Raw genomic sequence first — 19,294 nt, forward strand, 5'->3', positions numbered from 1 at the left:
GTAGACAGTCACATTGTCACATTCGAAGATACAATAATACTCGATAAAACTCAAAATTACTATTCACAAATATATAGAGAGGCGATAGAAATTGAAAAATACAGGGATAATTTCAATAGAAAAGCAGAGGTAATGAACAATAATAAAATCTGGCTACCTGTTCTTGAAGGTACACAAAGAAGGTCAGGTAATCCAATGAAGGGAAACCAGAGTCAAATAAGAGCATCGTTACAAATGGAACAACAACTCGAGCACCAAGTCGGGCACTGCCACATCCTCTTTAACGATGTCTACCGCAGTAGTAAATGAAACGTCAGGCATACAAAACTCCAAACCACGGCCAAAAAAACCCGGAAAATAGCTTTCACCGTGAATGTTTACATTCCATGAATCGAACAGTTATCATTTGGTATCACCAAATATCTGTGTTGCATGATGAAAAACGTCCACCAACGTACCCTGGCTCAGCAAAATCTCGGGGTGGCAATGTCCTCGGATCTGAAATGCAACCATCATGTTCACACTGTAGTGAAGAAGGTAATTGGAACCGCCTACTTCCTCACCAAGGGCTTCAAAATGTTTATTAATGACCTTATCAAAATTATAACTCGTAAAAGATCCATTATGCAGTATGCAAGTGTGGTTTGGTCGCCACAGATAGACATTGGTCTCCTGGAGCGCACACAGAGACGGCTGACGAAACTTCCTAGAGAACTACATGATATTGGATACCAACAAAGGTTGAAAATTCTACCCTGGAACAGAGGACATTGCGCAATGACCTGATCGAAACATACAAGATGATGGAGAATCTGTACAGTTTACCAGGGATTTGCGAAATCCCGAAAGTTGTGGAAAAACGTAGACTTGGGGGCATGACAGGAGAATGATATTGCTGTGATCATTGATAGATTGTAACAGACATTATGTTCAGCTCAGTTTAATTTTTGATCCTTCTCTAGAAGATGATCACTTGGTGATCGAAACACGTGTCGAGGTGTTAAAATAACGGTTTGGTGTTGGGGAAAAAAACTCCAGTAATATTCATTACATTATCGTCAGAAAGACTGTTATATTCGTTACACAATTTTTATACCAACGTTAAAATATTTCTAGCCCCATAGAAGTTATATTATAAACTGGAATTATACGAATTTTATTATTATATTAATGAAACGGTTGTTAAAATGAGTATTGTGCAAAAATTATAAGCTATTTGAGCTGCTGCCATATCAATAAAATAAATAAATAAATTAGCCTCACGATAAACAACTGTAAAATCTGCTGCCCGATTTCCAATCATACTTGGTTTTTTCGGACCATTTTTTTATGCCAAATGTTATTATTTCTAGATAACCGGTATCAGTGAGTTTTGATTAATCAATTTCAAAACAATTCTCCGAAACAATTTGAATATATAAACTAAATCATTGTTTTGTCTCTGATGATTCAATTCTTGGGCGATATGTACGACCCATTGAGCTCATCAATCATCTCGTTGATGTTATTTTTTTGCATACATAAATGGCGCTGAATGTTATATAAACCAACCGTTACGTGATATATCTAAAAACCATCTATGCACTAAATTAATGACGCATGTTCGTAATCTTAGAGTACCCTGCACGAACAATTATTTTGATCTTCGTTGACGTCATCCAGTCATGCTGATTCACTGTACCATAGCCACAAATAAACTGAATAAAATCTCCATCGAATTTTATATCCCGCGTATGAACAACTGAAAATTACCATGACAGATTTGTTAAGAGGTTTAACAGAACATTCGACTTCATTGATTCGCAGAGGTTAAGTCTCGGTTCACATTTCATTAACTTCATTAATGCTACATTTGTTGTACTGTTTTCTAGGTTGAATATGCATACCACAATGGGTATAACAATGGAATGGTTTTAGAATGAAGTTGACTTGGAATTCCATTAAAAGTTCAAAATCCTAATGAACTCAGTTGATTATGTACTACTAAAACAAGATTTTTCGTTTTCTCCTAGTGAATAGATTTATACTGTGTGTCTGTTAAAGAACGCCCCAATCCCAATATATCAGATCGATTTTCGGGGAGACATGACAAGGAATATTTTCAAGTTTCATTAAGGATTGTTAAACTTTCCATAAGTATCACAAATTTGAAGAATATATTTCGATAATCTCTATTCAATCGCATTCAACTGTTCATTTTCTGATACGGATCAAATTCAGTAGTATCTCCAAAGACTAGAGTTTGGCCCTTTCATCAAATGAAGCTAACTTTACATGAAATGCTGTTGTGAACTTTCAGAATAATCAATTTTGATGTGAGGAAAATCCAAATGCTTTTCAAGCAACCCTTTATTGTGAGATTTTCACTGAACAGTATTGACCAATTGCATCACATAACACATGTGTTAATGTCTGGAATGGAATATTGGTAATAACTTAATTGGTTCCTTCTTTCCACCCGGTTTCGTTTATATATGATTCCACTAATTTCAAGAAATCAAATGACTTCAATATTATTAAATAGATAAGTCGGGGAGGTCAACAGTCGTGTTCACCTGGATCATCAGACCTGAAAAGTTTAGATATATTTTTAAGAGGACACCTCAAGTCCCTGATGTAGACAACAAGACTACATGAATTAGAGGTGCTGAGAAACAGAATAATCGTTGAAAGTCCGAAAAAGGTAAAACTGAAACCTATGGTGGGACTGGAAAAAACCCGGCGATAATTGTTACAAACAGTGTTTACTGGGGCATGACAAATTGTTTTTCTTCAAACAGTACATAATTACTACTTGCTCGAATAGTTTGGAAAAAGAAAAGATGAACAGCAGATCTTTCTACTAATCTTTGTCCGCCGATATTTTAGCAACACCTTCTCGGAAAGTTTTGATAGAAAATAGCAAAGAATATTATTATCTGTACTCCTTTTCTCATGCGAAAAAAAAATACTGTTTTTTTTTAAATGTCAATGAAGTAGTTTCGTATGAGTGATTGATTTATTTGGTAAGGTAGAGGTGTCAGATTGATGTGTATAATATTATTTGATTCATTATATCCAACAGAAGTTCGGCTAACCGTGTCTTCAAGACTATTAATCATTCCTTGTTTTGTTATTAATGGTATTGAAATGGATACGTGTTATTTTAATGAATGGATACATGGAAGAGATATATTTTAACCGAAATGATTAGTCCTGGCAACTTTTGTTGCACAAGCAAAATCTTCAACAAAATTATTTCATAGTTTTTCCTGTATCTATAGTTTTGTTCGCTATATTTTACTCAACATAACGATGAGATTGGAACCTTTGCTGTGAAAGTTGAATAACTTTTTTCGAGATCAATTGCCCTAACACCAAACTGATATTTTTGCACTCGACGCGCGTTTCGCCAACAAAGTTAGCATCCTCAGGAGAAGAAAATTGATACCTAGTCTGGTTAATTTTAGTATATAAGGATTAACCAGACTAGACTAGGTATCAATTTTCTTCTCCTGAGGATGCTAACTTTGTTGGCGAAACGCGCGTCAAGTGCAATTGGCAATTGATCTCGAAAAAAATTATTCTACTTAACATAGTTAGGACAAGTTTCCTGAGAAACAGATAAAAACCTAAGTATATTTTTGAGTTCCTTACTCTTCTCAGAGAATTTACATGAACCTTTCAAAGTATACGGTACACTAAAGATCAATTTTTACAGTTTAATCATGTTTTCAGTTCATCTTTATTTTCAGGGTGGAATTGGCGTTTTATAATTGAGAATTAGGTAATTCAAGACAAGAAAATGCTTTCTCACCTCTTGTCTCTACAAGTAGAGAAAAAATTCCTCTCTCATCTTGGCAAGAATACCGCTTCTCTCGACAGAGAAAGCATTCTATTGTCTCGTCTTGATATAAACGGTTTTCTATATTACTGAATTGTGTTGGTATATTATACAGGGTGAATCTCCAGGAACTGCATCGATCGTTTGTGGAAAAACTATAATTAGGAAAATCTGAGAATTTGACAATATACTGAAGTCGATGGGGCCACTCGACTGAAATATTTTCAAAATGATTGTTAAAATACTTGATACGATGAAACGAACACCTATTGCACAAGAACGTTTACTGTTTCCAATTCTGATTATATAATAATAATAATAATAATAATAGGGAGTTATACCGCAAGTATAGAGCACTACGGCCACCTCATACAAAAAGTAACAGATTATTTTTGAAATATTCGAGAGGAAAATGTATTAACCAACATGTGTGTATAAATAAAAAAGGAGAAACTCCCAGCTTGATTGCAAAATGGTTTGGAAAAGACATGTATACGAGCTACGGTCGGTCGGTAGCCGGACCTTTCGACGTGGGTGCTTTGTTTACTCAGTCAATCGGCCGATGTGTGAGTCGATTTTCGCTCAATTTTCAGTTGCTATTGTCCAACCCGTGTTAGAAATCACACGTTAACAGGTAAGACCTCGTTGGTCCTTGGCTCGCACAAGTTTCGACTTCTGAGGGTTGTCGTTCGTGAAGGTGCGATAGTTGGTTAACGGAAAAAACATGTTTCAATATATTTTTTTACATAGGTCACTTTTTCAGGATAAGCTCTGCAACTCTTCTGACCAATGAAGGGGGCAACATTACATCCATAAAACGCCACGGTGACTGAAAATCTGCCTCCGTAGCAGAAGCATATATAAAAGATAGTTTGAATGACAAAATTGAGATTTCTTAGAGAATATTGAATTGTGCATATTATCCCAAACAAATTAAAATATCTGATGAAATTGTGGAATCAAGTCTTCAAAAAATATCCAACGTTTCTGATCCTCAGCAACATGGAACTTCGGGAATTTTTGTTGAAAGTAATTGTTCAAACTATTATCTAATAATTGACTCCGTTGAAAATAAATTCTTCAAAAAGTAATATTTCATGTTAATTTCGTGAATTATTTTGGCAGGAATAAATTTTTCACGGTGAAAAAAAGTAAACATTTCCGCATCAATAGAGATGCAGAAATGTCATATTTTTTCAACAGTTGTACAAAAAGTTCTTTTTTAGGGTTGGAACGGTGGAGCAAAGTTTATTCCACATTTGTTTGTAGTTTGTTCCAAGTAGAGCGAAAAAATACTTGACAAATCAATGCGGCACGATCCCGTTTCACAAAAAAATAATAATGTTTTGAATGTTGTAAATTTCCTGGTCCAGCGGTTGTCTCAATTATTTGGAAACGTGAACTCAAAAGATAAATTGACATTTCATGAAGAGAACCGGTTAGCCGGTTGCCATATGTTCTCACGGTATATTTATTTAATGAAGAAGGCAGGGTTCTCAATAAGTTAACCGAGTTCATTATAAATCTTCAAGGAATGTCATATGATCACTTGAAATATGTATTTTTTTATTAGGCTTTTTATGTATTCTCATGATGTCTTACGTTCTGTTTATGCAATATTATAGTCACATCCATCTTGAAGTGATTATTTTTTGTAGTGGAACTGAAAATTTTTTCTTATTAACAATTCAGTTAAAAAACTCAATGTTGGAAAAATATTTTAAATAATTTTGTGAATTTATAATAGGATAATTTCAACCTAATGAAAAATCCTCAATATTTGTTGACATTTGAATTATGAATATCAGTCATGACTTTATATCTATGTTTAGATATTTGTTACAGTTTCGAAAAAGTTATAAATCATTCGAACTTCGTGAATATATTTATATAGAAATTTGCTTATTGAAAATTAGACCATTAAATCATTTCCAAAATACTTCAGCACCTATGATTATAATTGAAAATAATAGATTCATAGATAGATAGATTCATTTATTTGACTGTTTTACAATAAGTTTACATCATGTCATACATAGAAAATAGTCATAGACATGTAATATATAAACTGATGAACTTTTGGATTCAGAAGGACATATATACAAGTGAATGATTATGTATTTATTTATTCCATACACTTTTCTACAGGATGAACCCAATTCTGTAATTGGGTACTGTTACTCCCTATTCTGTAATATAGGGAGTAATAGTGGCATTCACAAATATATACTTACATAATATAATTTGTGAATCTATAAAAAAATAATTAAAAAAAGAACTTTCAGTTAGCTATGAAATGTCCATTGATTTGTATAATCTGGCAGTTGAATATATTTAGGACATAACTAACAGAATTATAGGTATCGCCCAACAAGTTTGAACCAACCGGCTTTATACTCGCTTGTGTATGAGAGATCAGAAGAAAAACAACTTTTTGGTTGCAAATTTACGAAAAGTTTTGACAAAAATGAAATCAATATTTATAAAATTTTCATTATCAAAATCATTATCATTATCAAAATTTGTAACGATGAACTGCATACAGGTGTAGAAAAGGAAAACTTTCTAGTTCACCCCGATAAGTTACTGTGTAAATTCAAAATATTTTTCACAAAGAAAAATGTTCTCTTATCTCTTGTCGCATTTGATAATATTGCCTATCAACATAGAGATAAGAAATTATATAGAGATTTCATCTTTTCGAAGCTAAAATCTGCCTCCGACTTCAGAACTGGAAAATATCTAATGGTACTTCCAGTTTTTTTGTGGTTGCTTCATTTTCAAACGTCCACGATGTAGTACACTTCGTTCTCTTCCCCTGTATAAAGGTCAAAAAAAACCATTTCAAAGTATATTGATTTAATTTAGCAATGATTCGAAATTCCTAGTATACTGATCAAGTTATTGTTTGCTACTGTTATATGGCGAATTATTTAATTTTTCGTTAATGCTGGTTCCGAATTGATTGTTATTTATATATGGTTCTAACGGACATCAGTAACCAAGGAAAAAAACCGAAGAAGTTTCAGCTCATCTTTTTGCAGTATCAAGTAGATTATTCAAGAAACACTTCATTGTCAGAATTTCACCAAACGCAACACTTGTTTCGCTATACAATAGCTTCTTCAGGCGTGTAGAGGTAACTGTTACTCAAAGTCACTATTTGACTCCTTGACTGGATGTTAAGAACTTTACTTGTGGAATTTTTCCCTAGTTTCAATTAGAAATTCATTTGCGATGAAGTTTATAATACCAAGCTGATGAGCTTGACCTTTATTATACATTGCATGTCTTTAATGCTCCCCCTTTTATTTTTTGAACGGGTCAACTAAAAAAATTTAAATCAGGGATAATGAAATAAACGCATGAGTACTTTATTTTGAAGTGAAATTGACAGATGAAACTTTCAAGATGGCGACTAGGGGCCATCAGGGGAAAAAAATTAATGGACAGGGGGGTCTTGTGATACATCATTTTGAAGCTCCTGACAAATGCTTCACCTCTCTAGAATATATTGTCAATATCTTCAACTTCTACAAAATGGCAGAACTTTTAAAAAATAAAAGGGGGGACATTAAGGAAATGCAGTGTACAAACGCATTAACGGAAATAAAGAATTATTTGATTAGAAAAGATATAGGTATTGACAATCAGATTGAACTCTTGTAGGTTCCAGTTGGGCTGAAAACTAAACAACAAATGGTTTAATAACAGGGTCTAATCGTCAATTATAGAATGAAGTGGTTTCATGAATTAAAGAATGTCTAGCGAACTGTTACAGAAATGAAACAGTTTATTGTAGTCCTCGAATAATACTCAAGATACAGGGCTTTTCATGATGAGCGTTAATTAGCCGTTTCTGGCAAACTATTCAACGGATCAACCTGAAAATTCCACAGTATGCATAAGTCAATATGACCTACACGCCTAAAATATTTTAGACGAAGCGGCGTTGTCGCTTCCACTATAAAGTAGCGGCTTCTTTGATTCTTCAAATGGAACACCCCATATATAATATCATATTATGATTCATAATCACTTTGTCAACAAAATCATATACTTTTTCTCTATACCTATATATTACCGTTTAGAAGATATAAATTAATTTCGATATTTTTTTTACCAAACATGAACTTTTATAAATGCTGATAATCTTGAACTCTCTTGCACTAAAACGATCAAATTTGAAATGGACTGGAGTGATACTATGAGAATCTTCACTCCGAGTCATATTTTCATTTGCCTCATACAGGATCTTCAGATACTTTGATCTCATGAAAAAATGAGTGGAACTCAATTTTTTCAAATGGAACACCCTGTATATTTCAATATTTTTGAGCTCTACATCCAATTTTAGATTAAATTTGTTCGGATAATACCGTGATGTTTCTCAATTAGTCACAGATAATACAATGAGAAACATCAAACGAAATCTGTTTTTACAAAAATGAGTGATGAACAAGGAAACCACGTCAGTTTCCGTTTGAAACAGTTTATCTCGAAAACGGTTCAAAATAGAAATAGTATTATCTGAACAAAGTTAATCTAAAATTGGATGTAGAGCTCAAAAATGTTGAAATATACAGGGTGTTCCATTTGAAAAAATTGAGTTCCACTCATTTTTTCATGAGATAAAAGTATCTGCATTTTTTGAAGATCCTGTATGAGGCAAATGAAAATATGACTCGGAGTGAAGATCCTCATAGTATCACTCCACTCCATTTCAAATTTGATCGTTTTAGTGCAAGAGAGTTCAAGATTATTAGCATTTATGAAAGTTCATGTTTGGTAAAAAAAAGTATCGAAATTAATTTATATCTTCTAAACGGTAATAGATAGGTATAGGGAAATAGTATATGAATTTGTTGACAAAGTGATAATGAATCATAATATGATATTATATACGGGGTGTTCCATTTGAAAAATCAAAGAAGTCGCTACTCTATAGTAGAAGCGACAACGCCGCTTCGTCTGAAATATTTTAGGCGTGTAGGTCATATTGATTTATGCATACTGTGAAATTTTCAGGTTGATCCGTTAAATAGTTTGTCAGAAACGGCTAATTACCGCTCATCATGAAAAACCCTGTATATGACCACGGCATCGGTATATGATAGTGGAAAATTAAACAATATTTCAGTCCAATTATCAGGACATGTCTTGAAGGGAAACAAATTAAAAAACGTTCATTCTAGTTAGAGTGAAAGAAACTCTGTATGGTCACCTATATAGTTATCCAAAACTGTTCATCTTATATATTTACGAAACGAAGAGTGATGGAATTCTGAAGATATTTCTATGCCTAAATTCTGTATCGTCCTTCGAGTGTAAGGTTATCACGGCGAATCTTTATTTATTGAACTTGCATTATGTCTTTTATGTTATCCTCAGCCCACTCAGTTTCGAAGAGCATTGTAAGAACTATTTACCTGGAGCGTGCATTGTGTGAATATTTCAATGGGACCTTGTGACAAAGACAGGTGAGGGAAAGGTACTGGCTTGGAAATGTTGTTCTGAAAGGTGAATTTTTTTGAGGTGACCTGCCTGCGTACAAAACTATGGTCATGTGACAAGAGCCATGTGCATTGATAGAAATCATTTCCTATTGATGGGGAAAATATTCCGCATAAGAGTGTTCAAAGAAAAATTACCAAAAAATTGCACCTATACAGGGTGTTCCTTAAACACATGCTAATATTTAAGGAGGTATATCTTAGACCCATTTTAAGAAAAAAACTTCCTATGGACGTATGTCCTAAACGCCTTAACTTTTGAGATACAGGGTGGCAAAGTTTTCAAAAATAATCAGTTTTTTAATAGTAACTGAGATAATTTTGTAGACATCTTTTGCATATTTGGTACATATGTTCCATGCCTCAAGGCGGATTTTCTGATGTACACAAATTTGTATGTTTTCAAACAGTGGCATCCCTACGGGTTTCGCATTGAATATTTTTGGGAAAAAAGTACTACGCCAATGCTTTCTTTTCAAAATAAAATCATTTTTAAAATCCTCATTTATTTTTGAGAAAATTTGATCTCAAAAAAATAAAAACCGACAGAAACCAAATTAAGAAATTAGATCAATTCTAAAATGAATGAGAATCTGAAAATTGCTTCATAACGCATTACCAATTCCCTAATAATATTTGAAAACATAATCTGCAAAAAAATAAATTTTTTACAAAAACGAGTTTTATTTTATTTTGTGACAGTAAGTCTAAAGGAATAGCACAAATTTGTTAATTAGTAATAATACCAAAACTGATTATAAAAATTGTTGGAAGTGGCCACCTGCACTTAGTATGCATGCTTCCGCCCTTCTACGCATGTAATTACGCACCCGTTCAAATATTCCCGGCGTATTTCGTATAGTTTCACACGAGGCAACTATTCGCTCTCTTAAATCTTCTAAAGTATTAACGGGAGTTTTATACACAAGAGTTTTAAGGTGACCCCATAAAAAAAAATCTGAACTGTTGAGATCGGGGGATCTTGCTGGCCATTGCCGAGGTCCTCCGCGACCTATCTAACGATTAGGATAAACTGTATTTAAGTGGTTTCGGACAATTACACTGAAATGAGCAGGGGCGCCATCGTGCATGTACCATATTCGATTCCTTAACGCAAGTGGCCCATCTTCCAATAACCCAGGTAAGTCTTCTTCGAGAAAGTATAAATAAGAACGACCATCAAGGCGTCCTGGTAGAAAAAATGGGCCTATTAGATGATCACCTATAATTCCTGCCCATACATTAACCGAAAATTGGTGTTGGAAATGGGTTTCGGTTATTGCATGAGGATTTTCTTCAACCCACACATGATTGTTATGGAAATTTTGAATAGCATTCTGAGAAAAATTTGCTTCGTCTGTGAACAAAATTTGTGTCTCAAACTGCGGATTTAATGCAATACTTTGTAGATACCACTGACTGAAGTTCACATGCTGTGGAAAATCTCTGGGGAGTAATGCCTGCACTCTTGAAATATGGTATGGGTATAACAAAAAATCAACCAAAATACGCCAAACAATTTGATGACAAATATCCAAAGTTCTAGCGATCTTCCTCCTACTCGTCTCAGGATGTTCCTCAATTTCTTGCAGCACCGCTTCCTCAATTTCGGGAGTTCTTACTACACGAGGTCTACCTTCCGGAGTCCCTTTCTTGAAACTACCAGTTTCCCCAAGTCGACGATGAATATTTGAAAAGGTTCGGCTATCTGGTAAGGCACGATTAGGATATCTTTCCTGATAAATGCGCCTGGCTTCTGTTGCATTACCATCGGCAAGGCCATATACGTAATGCATTTGCGCCATTTCTGCATTCGTATAATTTACCATATTTACTGATATTCAGAAAAACAGCGGACTACCAAAATAACTTCAATAACAGTTCAAAATCAATCAAAACGCGCTGACAGTTTTTAACACCAACAGCTTACTTTAAACCAACATCAATATCAGCTACTGACGTTTGTACATACAGAGAATTCGTTTTTTATTGCTATGGTGGGTACGCTGTTTTTTCTGCTTTTAATCTTTAAAAGAAATCACATATCGACAAACTCCATATTTCCAAGAGGTGCAGTAAATAAATTCTGCTACACGTCATTTATTCCAGGATAACTAAATTTATGTTTTCAAAAATTATTAAGCGGTGGTGCGTTATGACGTAATTTTAATTGAGAACAGTGCATCTGACAACAAACAAATACCTTTTAGATCCTCAATTATTTTGCAACAAATCTGTTCTCTTAGTTTGCTTTCAGTCGATGCACGATACCGCATCAGATTTTTAAGGAATTTATCCTTAAGTAAAGCGATTTTTAATTTTTTGAGCGAAAACCATGCGTCGGACAAAGAAAACCCAGCAAATCAAATGTGCTCAAAAATGTATGGAGATTTTAAAAATAATTTTTAATTCAAGATAAAGCAGAGGCGTAGTATTTTTTTCGCCAAAAATATACATTTCAAAACTCGTACGTACGCCACTGGCAAAGAAAATTAAGAAAATTGTACATCAGAAAATGCGCCTTGAGGCATGGAACATATGTACCAAATATGCCAAAGATGTCTACAAAATTATCTCAAGTATTTATAAAAAACCGATTATTTTTGAAAACTTTGCCACCCTGTATCTCAAAAGTTAAGGCGTTTAGGACATACGTCTATAGGACGTTTTTTCCTTAAAATGGGTCTAAGAATTACCTCTATAAATATTAGCATGTGTTTAAGGAACACCCTGTATAGTATACTATCAGGTATTGGTCCAATATCGTTATTCATAATATTATTATGTTTGCTTATTTCTACACTCTCATAGGCATCCAGATTCCTGTTGTTGTTAATTTGTCTTACTAATCTTAATGAATGGTTTGTAAAATATGATGGGCGACTGTTGAACGATTTGATCTTCAAATTTTCAAAAAATATCACATGTTTCGGTATCACAGTAGCTTTTTCGTATTGAATGAATATATTGGTGTTATATTCACTGTGATGAAGTTACTGCGTTAGCGAAACATATATATATATATTTTTTTTTAATAAAGTTTTTGAAATGATGATATACACAAAGTGTATATCAATTCGTGTATCGTTCAATTGATATGTTACGTCAGTTGGACTTTTCTACTTTGAAACGGTTCTAGCTACATGACACTTCTCGATTACATGATATATTTCAGCAACCATTCACATTTTGTGGAAGGGGCCCTAACACCTGCCGATATACTTCCTTTCTGGTACTACGTGTAGGCATAATTTTTATCGCATTAATCTGAAATCATCAATTGCATAAGGTATCCATTTTCTCTGAATATATTTTCAATAAATTTAGAGGTTTATTATTTTAGGAGTGACTTATTTTTGTGAAAGTTTTTGGCTTTCTACTACTCCATCTTGATACAAAAAAATGTGGGAATCTTTCAAAGAAAAGAAGGAAGTAATCAGTTTTGAAAGGACTAACTTTATACATAGATGTGTAGATCATGCAAAGAAGTAACTTTCAGACACAAACTGAAAGAAAAAGCCCTCCTGAAACAGCTATTTTCATATAAACATGGATTTACATGAAAGAAAAATTCTTTCGAAACAAATACGTTTATATGAACACTGGATCCTACAGAAAAAACTTTTCTCTACTCAGTTGGATTCCAAACATTCGTTATGGAATTAAATCATATATCAATCACAGGATTTCTACACAATACTAAATGAAAGGTAAAATATCACTTACATAGAACACTGTCATCCTCATTGGTAGACATCGATGTTTCGCCGTAAAACGCCGTAGGGCTCTTTAGTACCAATCTGGATAACATAAGAAAAAATACACAATTCATTCATGAATTACGATTTTTATGTCACGGAATAAGTTCGATATACGTATGTCATGGATGACATCCTAATTACATTCATTCACCTATACAGAGTGTAACTAAATAAGTGTAAAACACTTAAGGAGGTGATTTCTCATCGAAAAAAAGATAGGATCTTTCATATAAAGAAATTTCATTAGAGCGTCTCTTGTTAAGATACAGCCGGGGGTAAATAAAATTTGTATAACAATTTTTTTCACAAGCACTAAAAAAATTACAATATTGAAATTAACCTGACATTTTGACAAAAAGACACTTAGCCAGAAATTTATTTGGTTTACCCCATGTTTGTAAGGGGTGCAACCCCTAAAATTTATTTCCAATGTAACTTTTTGTATTATTATTTGTTTACCATTTATTTTAGGAACAACTACAGAGATACATCGTCATAAATGCGAACTGGATTTATTGTTACTTCGTAGTTAGTACCTTCATTAAACGATTGAAGGGTAATAAACAAAACTAATTTATTAATAATAAAACACACAACATGTAGATATCATAGTAAATGTTCAATATGTCTACCTTCAGACTTTTCAATCTCTGCTAATATCCATTATTTTGCAATAGTTTCAAATTGAACAAGATCACAACTGACCCGTAGAATAGGCCTACTGGGGAAACCATGATAAAAAAAACGCGCTTAGTACACTACCTCATAGGTGGCGTGGAAACGTGTGCATATTATGACGATTACAACTTTCACAACTTTTTGAATCGTTATATCTCAAAAACGGTGGCTTGTAGAATTTTTATGATAAAACTCACCGTTTTGCTCAAAATCGAAAAAAACTTTTTTTTTTAACTTTGACCTCGAATAAATTTTTTTCCATACAGGAGAAAGATGGGGAACTTTCAAATTTCATTTTCAACCATGCTTTGAACTATCTTCCTGATTTTCAGCTTGGTGGGAATTTAGGTAGCTTTGAATATCTAAATTGACCGCACTATCTGGAAAGACTTCATATTCATCTTCTTGAAATCATTTTTCGTACAGAGCTACACTTTGATTAAAAGCATCTGAATTCTTCAGATTTTTCTCTCTCTTTCGTGAGTTTCTGATTCACAATAAGTTAACACTCAAGAACAGACGTATTCCACCAAATATTTTTGAGATTTGGAAATCATTATTGTAACAATTACTCGATTTCCAAAAAAATGTAAAATTGTAAGTTAGACATCTGAACTAGCCGAAATTATTCAAGTAAATACCCAGGTTAAATGAACAATGTTTTGCACAAACTACAGCGATGTCGAAAAGGTATGGGACAAATAAAATATTCTTATATACTTGGTTGATGGGATTCAACGAACTATGCATCTTGTGAAACAGTTGAACTCAAAAGCAAGAGAACTGCAGTGTGTACCTGTTCAATATGCGTAACCCGTATACACTTGGTATGCTACATGCAATACAAGACAAGCAATATATAACCTCAAAACTGGAACTTCAGTTCACGACATAAACGTTGTTTCTGTTTCATATTGCTTGATACCATCTAACTCCTTGGTAGTGCTCTAAACGCATTTTATTTGTAAATTTTATTTTTGAAATAATTCAGATCTAAATGACACATTCTTTGAATTCATTTGTTACTAGATCACATAACATTGAAAAATTAATATCGAAGTAATTTTTTCTGTTGGTATTTTGAACAATTTAATAATTTTTGAATGTCTTGCGGTAGATTTCAGTTTTTGAAATACATGTTTTCGCTGTATATTAAGGTAGCTGTCTAATTAGTTTTGTAAACTAATTCGCCAGTTAAGCCACCATCTATTTCCATTAATATTTAGTGTTTAGTGTATCAGAATAATGTTTTCTATGAATGTAGTATACCTAACTGATGTTTAGAATCTGAGAATTTACCTTATTGAAGTAAACCATCTAACCAGATATAATGTATGCAGAAATTTATTGTAGACGTTCTTCTGGATGGTCCCCTGAAATATCTGTTCTGCAACATTTCTGTGGCCCAAACTGCGTTAAGGTAATGAAATAAAATTATTTGTCAGATGCATCAATACAAAGTGCTGCTTGGATGAATCACTTGTTGTTGGAACTGTTTTATATATATTTCGCTACTCAACTATCGATTATTGAATGATATCAAGCAATTTTTCGTGAGATACGGGAAATTTATGTAATAATGTTTTCGGTAAATTTTCCTTGGTAAGTGCCAATATGATTTCCAAAACATAAATTCAATTATTACACAATAAAATAGTATTGACATCTTTTAGTTAGAAGCTGAACTAAATAGATGGCAGAATTAAATAAAATTCAGCAAGTTTGATTAAATTGCCCTTTTGTCTCAAAAAACGGTTTATAGAGATTTGCTTTCAATTGAACACTCGTTTTCAGAGACTATTTGTTAATATAATATGGTGGTTAAAATGCATTCCAATATGTTTCGGCCCAATGATGTTGCTGGAATTGCAAAAGCCGCTTGTCAAAAGCTTGGACCACTGTTCTGAACCAGAAAACTGTACACCTCAGCAACTTTTGATGCTATATAATGCTCAGATCAGATATTCGTGAACATCACTTGCAACCTTGACAGTCTGGAACATCGAAGAAAGGTAGGAGATTTATCTCTCTTTTATAGATACTTTCACGGAAAGTGTTCATGTGACTTGGCACATTTGATTCCACCAAGAGGTATATATCAGAAATACCCGACTAACTGTAGCTGCTCATCGTTCAACTCAGTACACCTCGAACTTCACTGTTCAAGAACTCTTTCATTTGAAGAACTGCGTTAATGTGGAATGAACTTCCTTAGAACGTTTTTCCAATTGGATTTAATCTCTAGCGATTCAAATCCAATGTAAATCACTACTTTCGCACAGGCACCGCTCTTAGAGCGCCGTAAGGATTTTTCTGTAGTGCTTGTGTTTTGTCCTCATTACTGCTTTTGAGCTCTTGTCGACACAAAAATATTCTAGTCGGCTAGTATCTCAAGAAGGTTTGAACCCTACTACAGCCACTATTTCTGAAAATAGTATACTCAAACGTTGCAATAAATTCATTTGTTTAGCCATTTTGTTCACTAATTATGAATGACTTTGAATTACTTTCTTCTTGGGTATGTCTGTAAGATGATGTCTATTGATAACTTGCTGCTATACTTTTAAAGGTTATTTTAATCTCGGGAACAGTGAGGCTTGGTTACATGGAGTCGAAGTTGGTCGCCCAATTCAATACCTAATAATTTCGAACTTACGCAAGAAATGAAATTAAAAAACGGTTTTTATTACAACATGAATCGAACCATTCACCTCTCCTAACATTCCTACACACTAGAATCTGATAAATGCCGAAGAAAAACATCTTATTTTCTGGCAAATACTACGATTAACATTTAATCATATCCGACATATATTTCCACAGAGGAAATTCTTGCAGATCCTTCCCTTTCATTCAACACTAGAACATCGCTGAAATTATACTACTAATCGCCTACAAATCGGTTTTGGAATATTTCTTCTCCTTATTGCAGATCCAACAAATACAGTAATGTGTCTGGGACTCAATGATTTCATCGTCAACAGCCATCTTGGGTTCAAACAGGTTGGAGCCTGGCTCCCTTACCCTTTGGACTGAGGTTCGTCAGAAAGACAAACGGGTCAAAACTGATTGTAAGGGATGACGGCATGATTGTCCTCAGACATCAGTGCCGCCCTTCACGTGGACACCTACCTGGCTGGGGTATTTGGATGAAGATATTGTTCATCTGTTAACACTCGACAGGTGGTCTGGGCCTTCTATATCGGGAGGGGTCGTCTACAGCATAATCTATAGCTTCCCTAACTAACGGATCATCGTGGGTTTCTACGCAATCAAAGACTTGCTGATTCCTCGACTCAATGAACTGCTTAATGGAAGGTAGCTGCAAATCTCTGCGGATGGTTTCATTCTGCACAAACCAAGGAGCATTCACAATCATCCTCATTAACTTATTTTGCAATCTCTCCAGAATGGAGATATTATACGTGGCCGCTTGTCCCCAAACGTCCGAAGCATACATGATGACAGGCTTGAACATCGTTTTGTAGATCGTAATCTTGTTTTTAAGGCTTAGTTTGGAACGTCTATTGACCAGAGGATACAGACTTCTAATCCGACCCTCGATCTTTGCCTTCACGGTCGTAATGTGCGGGTTCCAGGTGAGCCTTCGGTCTATTAGAAGGCCGAGGTACTTTACCCGCGCTTGCCAGTCGATCTTCCTTACAGAGATCCTCACTTTTCTGGCCGGAGAAGATATCGTTCTTCCAATAGTTATCGCCTGGGTCTTGTCCGGGTTCACTCGGATCTTCCATTCGAGGTACCAGCACTCGAGGTTGTCCAATGCACGTTGCATGTAGACGACACCTAGCTCACGACCCATGGAAGATGAGAGGAGAGCCGTGTCATCAACGTACAAGGATACCTCCACACGCTCAGACTTCGGAAGGTTACTGGTGTAAAGTGAGTACAGCGTCGGAGAGAGCACAGCCCCCTGTGGCACCCCAGCAAGGATCTCTCTCTCTGTTGTCAGACAGAGAGCCCTCTACTCTAACCTGAAACGTTCTGTCTTTCAGGAAGACCCAATCCACCGGATCAGGCCCCGAGGTCGAACGCAATCAGTTTATGTAGAAGGCCTTCATGACATACACGGTCGAAAGCCTTCGAAACGTCTAACAAAATTACATGAACTTTTTTGTTATGATCTAGTTCCGCGATGGTATTTTCGACCAATCTCAGAGCCTGTAACTCAGCGGAATGTTCACTTCTGAAGCCGAACTGTTCGTCAGGCAGAACATTTCGGTCCTCGACTTCTTCATTTAGTCTTTGCAGAACGACTCTTTCAGCCAGCACTGATTTCATCATTGCTTCACCACCTTTATCTGAATATCTTTCTACAGTGGAGTACTAACAGATCCATCTCGCGAACAAAACCGCAAATGGAGAAGAAGCATTAACTCACACAGAAATCGAAATGAATTAGTGAGAAAACTTTCACAAATATGTCAGATATAATTAAATCTCCATCCTGGCATTAACCTGGGAAATATTTGTTTTCTGGGAGTCATTTTTCAGATACTACTGTGAAAGGAGACGGTGAATATTTCAACTTTTGAAAATAGGCCATGGTCGAAAGGAACTTGTAGTACCAAACGTTACGTCTGTTACTATGGCATACGCATTCAGTAGTGTATGTTCTGTTGGGATAATTATCGACATACCATCTATACCAATCGGAACACCTTAGCGCAAGTGTGATTTGAAAAGGAGAATGGAAAACCATTTCAATTGAGCCATAAGTATTCAAGAGTCAAAAGGGGCAATCACCCATGACCAGAAGTTTTTTCATGCCACCTGGATTGTTTACATTTACGATGTATGTACAGTGAAATAGTAAACGAATAATTGATCCCATTTTCCATTGGAAAGAAAAATTTCTAGAAATATGAGAGAAGTCCTTGCAGGAATAAATAGAAAAAATCAGGTCGGATTACTAATTTTACCAGTGGTGAAGGACCTATGGATGAACCTTGGGCTACTATAAAATTTAAAAGAAGTCATTAGTTATTATCTTTCGTTGAAGACTGTCGAATGTTGTTAGATGGCATCGTCGAAATTATTAATAAAGAACAAAAAAATAATAATAAATTGAAAGGGGAATATTTTTTAGTAGCGATTAATTTATGAGAAAAAGATTTTTTATTTTCTACTTGTGTTGCTTTCCTTCCTTTCTTGGAAAGTTTTCCACATTGTTTTGGATGAAGATGAAGAAGTAGAAAGGTTTTTTATCCAAGAATAATAATTTTTGAACCCGCTGTGGAAGAATAGATGCAACGATTTATATTTGTCCAGTATTGACTATTTTTTCAAATCAATTATGAATGATTGTCAGTGACCTGCAATGTTGTGTCAGAGTCGAAAACAAACATCGCCGAATTGAATGAAAGAAATGTTTGCATCAGTTTGAGAAAAGAATTGCGAAATAAATCGAGCAGACACAACAATTTCATTGTCTCTGAATCAGGAACAAACAGAAAACGAATTGGAATGCAAGGTGTGGGTGTTTAAACTACAACTACATT

General features: G+C 34.6%; 1 protein-coding gene across 1 annotated transcript in view; it reads left to right on the plus strand.

Moving 5' to 3' along the window:
* Nucleotides 1-19,294, plus strand: part of Egfr (Epidermal growth factor receptor) — a 221,836-nt gene that overhangs the window by 59,407 nt on the left and 143,135 nt on the right. The gene's annotated exons all lie outside the window — the stretch shown is intronic.

This window comes from Leptinotarsa decemlineata, unplaced genomic scaffold (genome assembly GCF_025532065.1).
Source record: "Leptinotarsa decemlineata unplaced genomic scaffold, Ldec_3_MD MMD2_tig00004307_RagTag_RagTag, whole genome shotgun sequence".
In the NCBI taxonomy this organism is placed as follows: Eukaryota; Metazoa; Arthropoda; class Insecta; order Coleoptera; family Chrysomelidae; genus Leptinotarsa; species Leptinotarsa decemlineata.